The sequence below is a fragment of the Lithobates pipiens genome, unplaced genomic scaffold, assembly GCF_037356315.1.
Source record: "Lithobates pipiens isolate NorthernLeopardFrog02 unplaced genomic scaffold, aLitPip1_a1.2 Scaffold_77, whole genome shotgun sequence".
In the NCBI taxonomy this organism is placed as follows: domain Eukaryota; kingdom Metazoa; phylum Chordata; class Amphibia; order Anura; family Ranidae; genus Lithobates; species Lithobates pipiens.
The window spans coordinates 553,791-571,910 of NW_027507900.1; the positions used below are offsets into that span (position 1 = coordinate 553,791).

The 18,120-nt window shown below is 51.0% G+C and overlaps 1 pseudogene; it reads left to right on the forward strand.

The window, feature by feature from the left end:
- Positions 1-13,014: 13,014 nt before the first annotated feature.
- LOC143959496 (U2 spliceosomal RNA) lies at positions 13,015-13,120 on the forward strand (annotated as a pseudogene).
- Positions 13,121-18,120: the final 5,000 nt, after the last annotated feature.

Below are 18,120 nucleotides of genomic sequence, written 5' to 3' on the forward strand. Positions count from 1 at the left end.
GGCCCCTCAATGTAATACGTCACCCACCTCCCCCTATAGAGGGGTGTATATAACACACAATGTATAAAGAGAGAAGGGCCCCTGAGGGTGATATAGGGGCCCCTCAATGTAATACGTCACCCACCTCCCCCTATAGAGGGGTGTATATAACATACAGTGTATAAAGAGAGAAGGGCCCCTGAGGGTGATATAGGGGCCCCTCAATGTAATACGTCACCCACCTCCCCCTATAGAGGGGTGTATATAACATACAGTGTATAAAGAGAGAAGGGCCCCTGAGGGTGATATAGGGGCCCCTCAGTGTAATACGTCACCCACCTCCCCCTATAGAGGGGTGTATATAACACACAATGTATAAAGAGAGAAGGGCCCCTGAGGGTGATATAGGGGCCCCTCAATGTAATACGTCACCCACCTCCCCCTATAGAGGGGTGTATATAACACACAATGTATAAAGAGAGAAGGGCCCCTGAGGGGGATATAGGGGCCCCTCAGTGTAATACGTCACCCACCTCCCCCTATAGAGGGGTGTATATAACATACAGTGTATAAAGAGAGAAGGGCCCCTGAGGGTGATATAGGGGCCCCTCAGTGTAATACGTCACCCACCTCCCCCTATAGAGGGGTGTATATAACATACACTGTATAAAGAGAGAAGGGCCCCTGAGGGGGATATAGGGGCCCCTCAGTGTAATACGTCACCACCTCCCCCTATAGAGGGGTGTATATAACATACAGTGTATAAAGAGAGAAGGGCCCCTGAGGGGGATATAGGGACCCCTCAGTGTAATACGTCACTCACCTCCCCCTATAGAGGGGTGTATATAACACACAGTGTATAAAGAGAGAAGGGCCCCTGAGGGTGATATAGGGGCCCCTCAATGTAATACGTCACCCACCTCCCCCTATAGAGGGGTGTATATAACATACAGTGTATAAAGAGAGAAGGGCCCCTGAGGGTGATATAGGGGCCCCTCAGTGTAATACGTCACCCACCTCCCCCTATAGAGGGGTGTATATAACATACACTGTATAAAGAGAGAAGGGCCCCTGAGGGGGATATAGGGGCCCCTCAGTGTAATACGTCACCACCTCCCCCTATAGAGGGGTGTATATAACATACAGTGTATAAAGAGAGAAGGGCCCCTGAGGGTGATATAGGGGCCCCTCAGTGTAATACGTCACCCACCTCCCCCTATAGAGGGGTGTATATAACATACACTGTATAAAGAGAGAAGGGCCCCTGAGGGGGATATAGGGGCCCCTCAGTGTAATACGTCACCACCTCCCCCTATAGAGGGGTGTATATAACATACAGTGTATAAAGAGAGAAGGGCCCCTGAGGGGGATATAGGGGCCCCTCAGTGTAATACGTCACCCACCTCCCCCTATAGAGGGGTGTATATAACATACAGTGTATAAAGAGAGAAGGGCCCCTGAGGGTGATATAGGGGCCCCTCAATGTAATACGTCACCCACCTCCCCCTATAGAGGGGTGTATATAACATACAGTGGTGTATAAAGAGAGAAGGGGCCCCTGAGAGGGATATAGGGGCCCCTCTGTGTTATACATCACCCTCTCCCCCAATAGGGGGGTGTATATAACACACAGTGTATAAAGAGAGAAGGGCCCCTGAGAGGGGATATAGGGGCCCTTCAGTGTCTCCCACCTCCCCCTTTACAGGAGTGTATAAAGAGAGCCCGTCCCAGCATCTGTGAGAGAAGGGGCCCCTGAGGGGTGTGTGTGGCCCCTTCACCTGTACAGGAGGAATGTATATGATACATCGTATATAAAGAGAACCTGTCTGGGAAGTGGCCCCTGAGGATGGCGGGGGGTATAGGGGCCCCTATAAAGAGACCCTGTCACTATGTGAACAAATGTTTCTGAGGACACCCCCCCCCCCCCCTGCACCACCAATCATCTTTCATTCCATAGAACGTTGATCATATTTTATTCCATCTCTTCAATACCAGAAAATAATCCTTATTGGTCCTGCCAGGAATCCTGGAAGCTGATCAGTTCCGTTGTTCCCAGTCACACCCCCCTCCCCCCTTCATGTTGTGGAGATGGGGGGGGGGGGGTGCTGTATTCCTGTCCTGAGATGGGAAGAGGGAGGAGGATATATGGGACTACTGACTTCCCTTTGGTTTAGGGTGTAGGGGCCACCATGGGGGTGACTGGAAAGATGTACAGAAATCAGCTGTGTTCCAGTATAGGGTTAGAAGGAATGTATTGTGTCTGGACTCCTCCTTCTCCTAACCTCCAGGTGAGGACCTCTTCTGAGGTAAGGCCCGGAGAAGGTACAGGACGTTCCTCCACTCAGCTCTTTGCTTGGAGGAGTGTGTGACCACCATGGGGGTGACTGGAGGGATGTATGGATGTGTTCCAGTATAGGGTTAGGGGGTTCATTGTGTCTGGACTCCTCCCTCTCCTAACCATCCAGGTGAGGACCTCTTCTGAGGTAAGGCCCGGAGAAGGTACAGGACGTTCCTCCAAGCTCTTTGCTTGGAGGAGTGTGTGACCACCATGGGGGTGACTGGAGGGATGTATGGATGTGTTCCAGTATAGGGTTAGGGGGTTCATTGTGTCTGGACTCTTCCTTCTCCTAACATCCAGATGAGGACCTCTTCTGAGGTAAGGCCCGGAGAAGGTACGGGACGTTCCTCCACTCAGCTCTTTGCTTGGAGGAGTGTGTGACCACCATGGGGGTGACTGGAGGGATGTATGGATGTGTTCCAGTATAGGGTTAGGGGGTTCATTGTGTCTGGACTCTTCCTTCTCCTAACCATCCAGGTGAGGACCTCTTCTGAGGTAAGACCCGGAGAAGGTACAGGACGTTCCTCCAAGCAAAGAGCTTGGAGGAGTGTGTGACCACCATGGGGGTGACTGGAGGGATGTATGGATGTGTTCCAGTATAGGGTTAGGGGGTTCATTGTGTCTGGACTCCTCCCTCTCCTAACCATCCAGATGAGGACCTCTTCTGAGGTAAGGCCCGGAGAAGGTACGGGACGTTCCTCCACTCAGCTCTTTGCTTGGAGGAGTGTGTGACCACCATGGGGGTGACTGGAGGGATGTATGGATGTGTTCCAGTATAGGGTTAGGGGGTTCATTGTGTCTGGACTCCTCCTTCTCCTAACCATCCAGGTGAGGACCTCTTCTGAGGTAAGGCCCGGAGAAGGTACGGGACGTTCCTCCACTCAGCTCTTTGCTTGGAGGAGTGTGTGACCACCATGGGGGTGACTGGAGGGATGTATGGATGTGTTCCAGTATAGGGTTAGGGGGTTCATTGTGTCTGGACTCCTCCTTCTCCTAACCATCCAGGTGAGGACCTCTTCTGAGGTAAGGCCCGGAGAAGGTACGGGACGTTCCTCCACTCAGCTCTTTGCTTGGAGGAGTGTGTGACCACCATGGGGGTGACTGGAGGGATGTATGGATGTGTTCCAGTATAGGGTTAGGGGGTTCATTGTGTCTGGACTCCTCCTTCTCCTAACCATCCAGGTGAGGACCTCTTCTGAGGTAAGGCCCGGAGAAGGTACGGGACGTTCCTCCACTCAGCTCTTTGCTTGGAGGAGTGTGTGACCACCATGGGGGTGACTGGAGGGATGTATGGATGTGTTCCAGTATAGGGTTAGGGGGTTCATTGTGTCTGGACTCCTCCCTCTCCTAACCATCCAGGTGAGGACCTCTTCTGAGGTAAGGCCCGGAGAAGGTACGGGACGTTCCTCCACTCAGCTCTTTGCTTGGAGGAGTGTGTGACCACCATGGGGGTGACTGGAGGGATGTATGGATGTGTTCCAGTATAGGGTTAGGGGGTTCATTGTGTCTGGACTCCTCCCTCTCCTAACCATCCAGGTGAGGACCTCTTCTGAGGTAAGGCCCGGAGAAGGTACGGGACGTTCCTTCAATTAAGCTCTTTGCTTGGAGGAGTGTGTGACCACCATGGGGGTGACTGGAGGGATGTATGGATGTGTTCCAGTATAGGGTTAGGGGGTTCATTGTGTCTGGACTCCTCCCTCTCCTAACCATCCAGGTGAGGACCTCTTCTGAGGTAAGGCCTGGAGAAGGTACAAGACGTTCCTCCACTCAGCTCTTTGCCTGGAGGAGTGTGTGACCACCATGGGGGTGACTGGAGGGATGTATGGATGTGTTCCAGTATAGGGTTAGGGGGTTCATTGTGTCTGGACTCCTCCTTCTCCTACCCATCCAGGTGAGGACCTCTTCTGAGGTAAGGCCCGGAGAAGGTACGGGACGTTCCTCCACTCAGCTCTTTGCTTGGAGGAGTGTGTGACCACCATGGGGGTGACTGGAGGGATGTATGGATGTGTTCCAGTATAGGGTTAGGGGGTTCATTGTGTCTGGACTCCTCCTTCTCCTAACCATCCAGGTGAGGACCTCTTCTGAGGTAAGGCCTGGAGAAGGTACAAGACGTTCCTCCAAGCAAAGAGCTTGGAGGAGTGTGTGACCACCATGGGGGTGACTGGAGGGATGTATGGATGTGTTCCAGTATAGGGTTAGGGGGTTCATTGTGTCTGGACTCCTCCTTCTCCTAACCATCCAGGTGAGGACCTCTTCTGAGGTAAGGCCCGGAGAAGGTACGGGACGTTCCTCCACTCAGCTCTTTGCTTGGAGGAGTGTGTGACCACCATGGGGGTGACTGGAGGGATGTATGGATGTGTTCCAGTATAGGGTTAGGGGGTTCATTGTGTCTGGACTCCTCCTTCTCTTAACCATCCAGATGAGGACCTCTTCTGAGGTAAGGCCCGGAGAAGGTACGGGACGTTCCTCCACTCAGCTCTTTGCTTGGAGGAGTGTGTGACCACCATGGGGGTGACTGGAGGGATGTATGGATGTGTTCCAGTATAGGGTTAGGGGGTTCATTGTGTCTGGACTCCTCCTTCTCCTAACCATCCAGGTGAGGACCTCTTCTGAGGTAAGGCCCGGAGAAGGTACGGGACGTTCCTCCACTCAGCTCTTTGCTTGGAGGAGTGTGTGACCACCATGGGGGTGACTGGAGGGATGTATGGATGTGTTCCAGTATAGGGTTAGGGGGTTCATTGTGTCTGGACTCCTCCCTCTCCTAACCATCCAGGTGAGGACCTCTTCTGAGGTAAGGCCCGGAGAAGGTACGGGACGTTCCTCCACTCAGCTCTTTGCTTGGAGGAGTGTGTGACCACCATGGGGGTGACTGGAGGGATGTATGGATGTGTTCCAGTATAGGGTTAGGGGGTTCATTGTGTCTGGACTCCTCCCTCTCCTAACCATCCAGGTGAGGACCTCTTCTGAGGTAAGGCCCGGAGAAGGTACGGGACGTTCCTTCAATTAAGCTCTTTGCTTGGAGGAGTGTGTGACCACCATGGGGGTGACTGGAGGGATGTATGGATGTGTTCCAGTATAGGGTTAGGGGGTTCATTGTGTCTGGACTCCTCCCTCTCCTAACCATCCAGGTGAGGACCTCTTCTGAGGTAAGGCCTGGAGAAGGTACAAGACGTTCCTCCACTCAGCTCTTTGCCTGGAGGAGTGTGTGACCACCATGGGGGTGACTGGAGGGATGTATGGATGTGTTCCAGTATAGGGTTAGGGGGTTCATTGTGTCTGGACTCCTCCTTCTCCTACCCATCCAGGTGAGGACCTCTTCTGAGGTAAGGCCCGGAGAAGGTACGGGACGTTCCTCCACTCAGCTCTTTGCTTGGAGGAGTGTGTGACCACCATGGGGGTGACTGGAGGGATGTATGGATGTGTTCCAGTATAGGGTTAGGGGGTTCATTGTGTCTGGACTCCTCCTTCTCCTAACCATCCAGGTGAGGACCTCTTCTGAGGTAAGGCCTGGAGAAGGTACAAGACGTTCCTCCAAGCAAAGAGCTTGGAGGAGTGTGTGACCACCATGGGGGTGACTGGAGGGATGTATGGATGTGTTCCAGTATAGGGTTAGGGGGTTCATTGTGTCTGGACTCCTCCTTCTCCTAACCATCCAGGTGAGGACCTCTTCTGAGGTAAGGCCCGGAGAAGGTACGGGACGTTCCTCCACTCAGCTCTTTGCTTGGAGGAGTGTGTGACCACCATGGGGGTGACTGGAGGGATGTATGGATGTGTTCCAGTATAGGGTTAGGGGGTTCATTGTGTCTGGACTCCTCCTTCTCTTAACCATCCAGATGAGGACCTCTTCTGAGGTAAGGCCCGGAGAAGGTACGGGACGTTCCTCCACTCAGCTCTTTGCTTGGAGGAGTGTGTGACCACCATGGGGGTGACTGGAGGGATGTATGGATGTGTTCCAGTATAGGGTTAGGGGGTTCATTGTGTCTGGACTCCTCCTTCTCTTAACCATCCAGATGAGGACCTCTTCTGAGGTAAGGCCCGGAGAAGGTACGGGACGTTCCTTCAATTAAGCTCTTTGCTTGGAGGAGTGTGTGACCACCATGGGGATGATTGGAAGGATACAGTATAGAAATCAGTTGTGTTTCGGTATAGGGTTAGGTGGGGTTTATTGTGCCTGGACTCCTCCTCATCCGAACCTCAAGGTGGGGACCTCTTCTGGAAAGGAAGCTTGTACTGGGTGGTGCTGCTAATGGTGTCCATTGCTGTAAGGCCTGCATAAGGTATTGGATGGACTACAGTGTGGTGCTGGTTAGGCTGGGGGTGCCCCTGTACTGGTGCCCAAGGGAGGGTTCAGTATGTCTAAGGGGTCCAACCTCTGCTGGGCAGGAATGGGTTGCAGGTGCTCAATCACCATATGGCTATACACATGGAGGACATGTAGCTCTGCCGTGACACAACCCTGCGCATCACAACGTGGGTTCTGTAAGCCTATTATATGGTTAGCAGTGGTGGGAAGGATGCTCCATAGACTGATCCACAGTCTACCCTATATGCTGAACCCCAGATTGATCCATAGACTGGTCCCTAGTTTGATCCACTGTTTTCCCTATTGGCTGAACCCCAGATTGCTCTATAGACTGATCCCTAGACTCCTGCACAGACCAATCTATACAATGATCCACAGACCAATCCTTAGACTGCTCCCCTAAATGTATCCATAGACTGGTCCCTAGACTGATTCACAGTCTGCCCTATAGGCTGAACCCAAAAACGCTCCATAGACTGGTCCCGGAATGTTTCCTAGACTGAGCAACAGACTAATAAAACATAGACTAATCCCTAGACTGGTCCCTAAATGGATCCCTAGATTTATGCATAGACTGGAAGGTAGACTGATCTGTAGACTGGTCCACAGACAGAACCGTAGACTGCCCAACAGAGTGCTCCCTAGATCGATCTATAGAGTGTTCTCGTAGATTTCTCCATAGACTGATCCCTAGACTCCTGCACAGACCAATCCATACAATGATCCACAGATTGCTCTCCATAGACTGGTCCCTGAATGGATCAACAAAATAATACACAGACCGATCCATAGACAGAACAGTAGACTGAAGTGTAGATAGTTCTGTAGTTTGGGTCCTACAGTTGTAGATGTAATATATCCCTCCTCCACCATCATTTATTATACCACCATATATTGCCATATTCGGGAATTCAACTCAGTGGTAGAAGCCATTTTAGTGAGCCCATGCCAGTCTGAACTGTGGTTCAGGGCTTTGCAGCCCACTTTTATTAAACAGACTTAAAAGAGAAGTTAAGGATTTTTTTTTCTCAAGAACCATACTTACCTTGATGGATGCTGCATCTGTCCCCCAAAGCCTCTAAGGCTGAGAACTGAGCGATCAAACACTGTTGATTGCTCGGTTCTCAAAGCTCCCTGAGCAAAAACCTGGTGGCTGTCAGTCACCGCTGTCTGCTCTTCTGTAGAGGGGGTGGGAGTGGCCGACTTGCTGAGAGGCTGAACTAGGTGCTGGTCCAGGCATGTGAGCGGATCCTGACCATTTCGTTGTAATTTTCCCCAGTCTGGGCCTGCTCTGTGACATCAGCAGACAACGGGCTTTAGCCTGCTGAAAACGGGTCACAGGAATGCAGAGCGAACTGCACTCCTGTGATCCACACCAGAAGTACAGCCAAATCAGCTTTCCCTGTACATCTCCTTTAAAGTTCAGCACAGAAACAGTTGCCCATAGCCGGGATTTTCACCAATGAAAACAGGTAATGGAAAACTGCAGAACCACCTGGCTCTCTTTTCAGCAGCACCTCTTAGGCATTGCCCTTGGCTTTTGGTTGGTCCCTCAGACAGGCTTATCTGCGTTACCTCAGTGCTGCATTCAGCTTTCACAGCTCTCCTGGCTCTCTCACCCTTTTTGGTTGCAGCACACAACTGCATGGGCCTACTCCCTGACCTCTTGATAAAGTATCTTCTGACTCCCTGTGCTCTCTCACTTTTCCAAGACCTCCCGATTCCCTCAGTCCCCTCAACTTGCCTAGCCCTCCAGGCTAGTCTTCCTCTCAGTCCCATGGACTCGCTTACTCCTCCTGGCTCTCTCAGTCTCCTGGACTTGCCTAGCCTTTCTGGCTCTCTCAGCCTCCTGGACTAGCCTAATCTTCCCGGCTCTCTCAGCCTCCTGGACTCGCCTAGTCCTCCTGGCTCTCTCAGCCTCCTGGACTCGCCTAGTCCTCCTGGCTCTCTCAGCCTCCTGGACTCGCCTAGTCCTCCTGGCTCTCTCAGCCTCCTGGACTCGGCTAGTCCTTCTTGCTCTCTCAGTCTCCTGGGCTCGCCTAGTCCTCCTGGTTCTCTGTCCCCTGGACTCGCCTAGCCTTCCTGGCTCTCTCAGTCTCCTGGACTTGCCTGGCCTTTCTGTCTCTCTCAGTAGCCTGGACTTGCCTAGTCCTCCTGGCTCTCTCAGCCTCCTGGACTCGCCTAGTCCTCCTCGCTCTCTCAGTCTCCTGGACTCGCCTAGTTATTCTGACTCTCTCAGCCTCCTGGACTTGCCTAGTCTTCCTGGCTCTCTCAGTATCCTGGACTTGCCTAGTTATTCTGACTCTCTCAGCCTCCTGGACTTGCCTAGTCTTCCTGGCTCTCTCAGTATCATGGACTCGCCTAGTCCTGGCTCTCTCTGTCTCCTGGACTCGCCTAGTCCACCTGGCTCTCTCGGTCTTCAGGACTCGCTTAGCCCTCCCGGCTCTCAGTCCTCAGGACTCACCTAGTATTCCTGGCTCTCTCAGTCATGGTCCTCTTAGTTCTCTCAGTCCCCTGGACTTGCCTAGTCTTCCTGTCTCTCTCAGTCCCCTGGACTTGCCTAGTTCTCCTAGCGCTCTCAGTCTCCTGGACTCACCTAGTCCTCCTGGCTCTCTCAGTCTCCATGTGCTTGTCTAGCCCTCCTGGCTCTCTCAGCCTCCTGGACTCGCCTAGTCCTCCTCGCTCGCTCAGCCTCCTGGACTCGCCTAGTCCTCCTCGCTCTCTCAGATTCCTGGACTCGCCTAGTTATTCTGACTCTCTCAGCCTCCTGGACTTGCCTAGTCTTCCTGGCTCTCTCAGTATCCTGGACTCGCCTAGTCCTGGCTCTCTCTGTCTCCTGGACTCGCCTAGTCCACCTGGCTCTCTCGGTCTTCAGGACTCGCTTAGCCCTCCTGGCTCTCAGTCCTCAGGACTCACCTAGTATTCCTGGCTCTCTCAGTCATGGTCCTCTTAGTTCTCTCAGTCCCCTGGACTTGCCTAGTCTTCCTGTCTCTCTCAGTCCCCTGGACTTGCCTAGTTCTCCTAGCGCTCTCAGTCTCCTGGACTCACCTAGTCCCCCTGGCTCTCTCAGTCTCCATGTGCTTGTCTAGCCCTCCTGGCTCTCTCAGTCTCCTAGACTTGCCTAGCCTTCCTGGTTCTCTCAGTCTCCTGGACTCATCTAGCCTTCCTGGCTCTCTCATTATCTTGGACTCTCATAGTCCTCCTGGCTCTCTCAGCTTGCAGGACTAAGTCTTCCTGGTTCTTCCAGTCTCCCAGACTTGCTTAGCCACCTCAACTCTCTCAGTCCTATGGACAAAGAATCTCTCCTCCAGTATGGAGTGCTGTCTCTGGAATGGTGGCCTCCTAACAGGAGGCCACACTTGTTTTCTGATCGGAGCTCTGCACTATGGTCTTTCATTAACTGCCAGTCTCCTGCAAGACCTGAATACTAGACTACAGGCTTCTTCCTTCCCAAAACTCTTTGAAATCTACAAACTCCGGAACCCAAGCAGGCATACCAAAATTTAGAGAAAACCCCAAAAATCGGTTGATTTTCCAGAGCCCAACAAATCGGCATATGGGTGAACCCCATGTCCCTTTTCCCTACTTAACCACAGTGGTGGGACCTTACGCTGTCACAATATATAAGCTACAACAGGACAGTGCCATGTCAGGAAAGAGACTGATAGCACCTAGGGTTCTGACCCACAGAGAGTGAGGGGTTCCAACATATATGTCTCAGAGGGAGAACTGGATTTACAGCTTCCTCTGGAATACAATATCCTGGGATGAAGCCTGCAATCCTGAGTCCATATGTGCAAGACTTATGTGAGGAAGCTGACAGTAGTTCCGGCTTTTACTCTCCCCGGGAGTTGGTGCAGCTGCAAGCAAGCAGCTTGTCAGGGCTCCGTCCGTTCCGTGCGAGCAGATCGCCGCTCGCGCATGCGCACTCGCGACGCGGGTCGGCGTGTGCACGCGCGCCGCCGGGCACCTCAGGCGTGCGCGTGTGCACGCCGTTCGTGTGCACGCTAGCGCGATTGGCGCCAGTGGCCCTTTTTAAAGGTACAGCTGCAGATGTTCTGTGCTGTTCGTCTGCAGCTAGTACCTGAAGCAACCCGTTTTTCTGCCTAAGTCTACTTGCTTACCCGACCCGGCTCCTGTCTGACTCCGCTGCTCTCTCCTGCCCCGACCCCGGCTTGCCTGACCTTATCTCGGACTGATCACCATTGCTGAACCTCCGCTTGTTGACGTTTCTTCTTGCCTCTCCCCTGCTGGTTCCTGCTTGTTGTCGGTCCTGTTTAGTCCCCCGCTCAGAGACCTTCCTGAACCTGCTACTGCCTCTCAAGGTCCGTGGACCATCCACCCAGCCGCCACAGTCAGCTTGCCAACCATAACCTGCTGCCCTCTGCTGATGAGGTTCCTGCATCTGGAAGATCTCCACCTCATCTGCATCCGCTGCTGCATCTGGCCAGATGCTCCTACCCCGCTGTGCTCTTGTCCCACTGTTCCCACTTCAGGGGGACTTGAACCAGAGCCGTAAGAGAGGTCTCCTTCCACTAAGTCAGGCTCACCACCCAGGTACCTAACACAGCTAGAGATGGTGCACAAGTGAGTCTGGAGGATGGAGACATGGGCCTAAGCCTGAGGGTGAGAGCAGTAGTGCTGCAAAGTGAAAGCCAAGGGGTGAAAGTTTTTGTTCCCACAAAAGTGGGCAAGAAAGCCCTGAAATGAAGGTTTGGCGGGTGGACTGCGTCCTTGATAATGAGCTAATTTCCACAATCACACACACCATAAATAATAAAAAAATATAAATATCAGTTTAAAAATAAAATAAAATGAACCTGAATCCATTATAGTTCCATTGAAATCACGAGTGGAAACCGGCAACATAAAAAAAAAAAACGTTTTATTAGTTAATAAAGACAAAGAGAAAGCGATACTCATGAAGGACCGTACTGTCCTGTCCACCACCTGCACCCTCTGCCCAGAGGTGGGAGAATTATTTTGTGATGTATTTCCTCCTGGTAGTCTGCCCAGTGGTCAGTAGTCATGTGGTGTCCATGTAGGACATTGTTCAGTATGGGTGGATTCTTCCAAGGACAGCCATGGCTGATCTTGATAAGCTCTGTTGGCTTGGCGTTGAGGTCCCTTCACATCTGCACGTTCCATTGCATGGTAGCTTGTGTTAAGGCAGCCCATCTGTGTAGAATAGGTTGTCCGCACATGGTGATGGAACTGGCACTGGACCTGCACCTTCTGTTTTTTATAGCAGTGTACTACTATGGTGTGGTCTCTGCGTTGTGGTGCGTTTCAGTGTGGGTCTCACCTACTATACTATGCACTAGGGCGTCCTAAATGAAGACCAAGGTAATTAATGTGTGTTAGGCCCTGTATGGGAATGAAGTTCTGTGCACACCACTGGGAGTGCTGGCTGGGAAGGGAGCTTGTCTATGCTCCAGGCAATGGTAGAGAGTGACTAGGGTCCTGGGAGCCACACATCAAGTCAAAACCTGCTGCACAACAGTGAATGTCAGTCTCAGCCTGGACCCTCCCACCAGACTACGCTCCAATGCATTTCACTCCACCCACTGGAGCTTACACACGGGGGCTTGATGTGCAGCTCCCTGGACACCTAATCACCTTCTACATGCAGAAGAGTGATCTACACAGCCCCTTCAGACGTCCAGTATGCATATTATGTCAACATAAAACCAAAGTGTCAAACAAGAGCCAAAACAGCCACCATTTTCAGGAGTGGTCAGCGATAACAGCCTCCATATATAAAGAGTATGGCCAATTTAATTTACCCAAGGGGGGTGTTTTTACTGAAGCTACTGTTACCTGTCCCCTGGGGTGCAGCTACATCTTCAGCCCTCACAGGTTGTATCCTCCTTGTTGTGGTTTGGTAGGTCCACTACTCTAATGCCCTGTACACACGGTCGGACATTCCGACGACAAAATCCGTCTGAATTGTCCACACACACGATCGGAATTTAAACGATCGGATTTTGTTGTCGGAAAATTTTTGATCCTGCTCTCAAACTTTGTGTGTTGGAAATTTCCGATGAAAAAAGTCAGATGGAGCCCACACACGATCGGATTTTCCAACAAGATCCGATCGCATATTTTCCATCGGAAAGTTTGACCGTGTTTACAAGGCATAAGACTTTATGTACATCCTGCCTACGCTTACTGCGGCAAAGTTGTGCCCTGATTTTGCAGCAGTTTTGCAATTTCCTGCAGCAGACGGTCAAAACTTTCCTGTTCTAAATGCGATTCTTCTGCGCTTCGGAGCAGGAGGTTGAAGTTCCCCTAACCGCAGCAGCTATTAAACTTTGCTAGAAGCCTATGTGTGCATGGACACATAGGAGTTTATGGAGTTGAGTTTAGGAGCTGCCAGTGTATATGATGCCTAATGGCTTCTCGGCCTTTTGGCTAAGATCAAGTGTAGTATCTGTTCTTATCAATTGCCAAAGGAGGCGCTGGTCCATCCCTATTTGAGAGGGTTTGGGCGGCGCTTTCCGATGGTGTAATTTGCATCCCGAAGGATGGTTTCGGTAGGGGCCACGTCGTGCCGCCCGACAGTAAACTGGGGGCCGATGCATGGTCGAGTCTGAGCCATCTGGTAGGATGCCCCTGGTGAGGATGGGTGCTGCCTGGTCGGATCCAGAGGGTCGGGTACCTGGCCTCTGGTCTGGATTGGGGTAGTTCTAGCCCCGGGCAGTTTTTCGGAAAGGAAAACCGGCTACTCCCTTGGTGGGGGGGAGGAACGGTTAGTACATCCGAATATAATTAGGAAGGAGTGATGGGAGCGACGGTGGAGCCTGATGGCAAAGGGCTCTCACCAAGCTTCCTGATCTTCATGCCTTCCTGTCCGGGGTGGGGGCTGCTGTGGTCTGGACCGGGGGTTGGGGGCGGTCTTGAAAGCCTATGGAGTATGTGCCCCTGGACTGGCAGTCCGGGGGTGCCTAAGAATCACTGTGAGTGAGGGTCACTTTGATTTTGGGCACCAAGGTCACTGCACCATGACACGCTTTTTTAGCACCTGCCTCTTGGGCCGGGCCTTTTGGCTGGGACCAGAGGAATTTTTTATTCCCGGCCGGAGGGCCTGGTCGTTGTTTCACACAACGACCACCTTTTCACTCTCCTCTCCAGTATCCCTTCCCCACTTTTTATTTATTTTCAGTGTGTGTCTTGTCACGTCTTGTTTTGTCACTTTGCACGTTTGCTGTGATGAGTAGGGTCACAGGTTCTAGGGCCTGTCCTGAAAGTCTGGTGTGGGGGTGGACATGGCCTTCTGGCTTAGTTCACCCTCTGCCTTAGGGTTTGGGGTCTCCCTTCGGGGGAGCCCTACCTAGTATTTGGGTGGGTCTGTTTCGGCAGACCTTCCGAAGAACGGGGTCTGACTGGTTTCGGCCAGGAAGACCAAGTTTTAAGTGTCCTTGTCCCTGTCAGGAGCCTAACGCCCCGGGGGATTCAGGACAAGGTCCTCTGATTTTAGAGGACTTGTGTACCTGTCTGCACTTTTTTGTGTCACTCTTTATGTGTGTGCACATTTTTTATGCACCGGGTGAAGTTTTTTGGAGTGTGTTTTGCACGCCACTGGCTTTCAATAAAAAAAAAAAAAAAATAAAAAAAAACATGATGCCTAATGGCTGTCTAAACTTCTCAAGCTCAGTCAGGCTGGACTCCCATAATGTCCTTCACAGGGTTTCTCCACTTTATGGTGAAGAATATAAAGTGTGTATCACTGGTGGCTGTATGGATAGTAGGTTGGGTAAAGGTTTTTTTCTCCACATGAGCCGGGTTCTTCCTTCAGACACTCGGATGTTATCCATGTCTGATCTCCAGCTGAGGTGTCCATGTGGGTAAAACGGCCGTCTGCACAGTTTCTGGGTACCTCCTTAACCACTTTCAGACCGGACCATTTTGCTGGTAAATGACCAGAGGTCTTTTTACACTTTGGCACTGCGCTGCTTTAACTGGTAATTGCGCGGTCATGCAATGTTGTACCCAAACAAAATTTGCGTCCTTTTCTTCCCACAAATAGAGCTTTCTTTTGATGGTATTTGATTGCCTCTGCGATTTTTATTTTTTGCGATATAAACGTAAAAAGACCGCAAATTTTGAAAAAAAATGATATTTTCTACTTTTTGTTATTAGAAAAATCCAATAAACTCAATTTTAGTCATACATTTAGGACAAAATGTATTCAGCCACATGTCTTTGGTAAAAAAAAAGTCAATAATTGTATATTTATTGGTTTGCGCAAAAGTTGTCACATCTACAAACTAAGGTACATTTTCTGGAATTTACGCAGCTTTTAGTTTACGACTGCCTATCTCATTTCTTGAGGTGCTAAAATGACAGGGCAGTACAAAACCCCCCCAAATGACCCCATTTTGGAAAGTAGACCCCCTAAGGAAATTGATAAGAGGCATGTTGAGCCCATTGAATATTTTATTTTTTTGCCTCAAGCGATTGAATAATGACAAAAAAAAATTTTTTTTTTTTTTTTTACACAAAGTTGTCACTAAATGATATATTGCTCACACATGCTATGGGCGTATGTGAAATGACACCCCAAAATAAATTCTGCTGCTTCTCCTGAGTACGGGGATACCACATATGTGGGACTTTTTGGGAGCCTAGCCGCGTACAGGGCCCCGAAAACCAAGCACCGCCTTCAGGCTTTCTAAGGGCGTCAATTTTTGATTTCACGCCTCACTACCTATTACAGTTTTGAAGGCCATAAAATGCCAAGATGGCACAAAACCCCCACAAATGACCCCATTTTAGAAAGTAGACACCCCAAGCTATTTGCTGAGAGGCATGTTGAGTCCATGGAATATTTTATATTTTGCCACAAGTTGCGGGAAAATTACAAACTTTTTTTTTTTTTTTTTTTTTTTCACAAAGTTGTCACTAAATGATATATTGCTCATGCATGCCATGGGCATATGTGAAATGACACCCCAAAATAAATTCTGCTGCTTCTCCTGAGTACGGGGATACCACATATGTGGGACTTTTTGGGAGCCTAGCCGCGTACGGGGCCCCGAAAACCAAGCACCGCCTTCAGGCTTTCTAAGGGCGTAATTTTTTGAGTTCACTTCTCACTACCTATTACAGTTTTGAAGGCCATAAAATGCCAAGATGGCACAAAACCCCCACAAATGACCCCATTTTAGAAAGTAGACACCCCAAGCTATTTGCTGAGAGGCATGTTGAGTCCATGGAATATTTTATATTTTGCCACAAGTTGCGGGAAAATTACAAACTTTTTTTTTTTTTCACAAAGTTGTCACTAAATGATATATTGCTCACGCATGCCATGGGCATATGTGAAATGACACCCCAAAATAAATTCTGCTGCTTCTCCTGAGTACGGGGATACCACATATGTGGGACTTTTTGGGAGCCTAGCCGCGTACGGGGCCCCAAAAACCAAGCACCGCCTTCAGGCTTTCTAAGGGCGTTACAGTTTTGAAGGCCATAAAATGCCAAGATGGCACAAACCCCCCCCCCCCCCCAAATGACCCCATTTTAGAAAGTAGACACCCCTAAATTTAGGGGTACACTAGTGAGACTAGGTAATAAATGGCGGGTGCCCTGAAACTATAAAAAAATAACTAACCAACCAGCGTCACCTGTAACAGTTATATGGTGATCACTGGTGAAAGGGTTAACTAGGGGGCAATCAGGGGGCTTTATGCGGTAGTATATGGGGGTCCCTGGCGCTATAAAAAGCTGCGGCGAACCTAAATACCTACCTGCCTAACTAGCGTCACCTGTGACACTAATACAGCGATCAGAAAAACGATCGCTTATTAGGCTGGGTTCACACTGGAGCGATGCGGGAACGCCACGAATGCGCGGCGGGTTCCCGCATCGCATGCCTCCCGGCGGCAGTTCACACTGCCCTATGCGAACTGCTGGGAGTGTCAGTGAAATGTTAATGACACCCCCAGATCAGTTCGCATATCGCAGTGCGATCTGCAAACTTGGATCGCATGGTGTGAACACCCATGCGATCCGATTCTGCTGCGGACCAAAAAAAGGGTCCCGTGCGAGTTTGCGGCGGGTGCGACACGAATTCAGCCATACTATCTGTATAGCTGAACTCGAATCGCACAGAGATCGGATGTGATTTGCACTGCAGTGCGGTGCGAATCACATCCGTTCTCATAAACCGCTGCAATGTGAACCCAGCCTTAGTGACACTGGCGACGGGGGGTGATCACGGGGTTAAACCTTTATTGGGGGGGTTAGGGGGGTACCTTAGAACTAAAGGGGGCTAACCCTAACTGCCCTAACAGTTATTACAGTCACAAATGACACCTGCCGGGTGATCAGGGGGTTAAACCTTTATTAGGTAATAAATGGCGGGTGCCCTGAAACTATAAAAAAATAACTAACCAACCAGCGTCACCTGTAACAGTTATATGGTGATCACTGGTGAAAGGGTTAACTAGGGGGCAATCAGGGGGCTTTATGCGGTAGTATATGGGGGTCCCTAGCGCTATAAAAAGCTGCGGCGAACCTAAATACCTACCTGCCTAACTAGCGTCACCTGTGACACTAATACGGCGATCAGAAAAATGATCGCTTATTAGGCTGGGTTCACACTGGAGCGATGCGGAAACGCCGCGAATCCGCGGCGGGTTCCCGCATCGCATGCCTCCCGGCGGCAGTTCACACTGCCCTATGCGAACTGCTGGGAGTGTCAGTGAAATGTTACTGACACCCCCAGATCAGTTCGCATATCGCAGTGCGATCTGCAAACTCGGATCGCATGGTGTGAACACCCATGCGATCCGATTCTGCTGCGGGCCAAAAAAAGGGTCCCGTGCGAATTTGCGGCGGGTGCGGCGGGTGTGGCGGGTGCGGCGGGTGCGGCGAATGGCTGAACTCGAATCGCACAGAGATCGGATGTGATTTGCACTGCAGTGCGGTGCGAATCACATTCGTTCTCATAAACCGCTGCAATGTGAACCCAGCCTTAGTGACACTGGCGACGGGGGGTGATCACGGGGTTAAACCTTTATTGGGGGGGTTAGGGGGGTACATTAGAACTAAAGGGGGCTAACCCTAACTGCCCTAACAGTTATTACAGTCACAAATGACACCAATGCAAAAAAAAAATAAAAAAAAAAAAAAATGACATTGGTGTCACTGTGACTGGGGGGCAGGGGTAATTGGGGGGGTGATCGGGGGGTAAAGGGGGGGTGTGAGTGTGCCTGGCATGTTCTACTGTGTGTGGGATGTGTTGGTGCAACTCACTGATCCGCTCTCCTCCGTGTCGGAACGAAAAATACCGACACGGAGGAGAGAATACATCACTTCCTCTCCTGTGTTTACATTACAGGAGAGGAAGTGATGTCACCGGGGATTTCCATTCGTCGGGAGCGATCGCGAGGGGGTGGCCATGAATGAATGGCCGTCCCCTCGTCCGGGATCGCTCCCGAACGAAAACCGACCGCCGCAGGCACCGGGCGGGGGCCCGATCGGGCCCCCGACC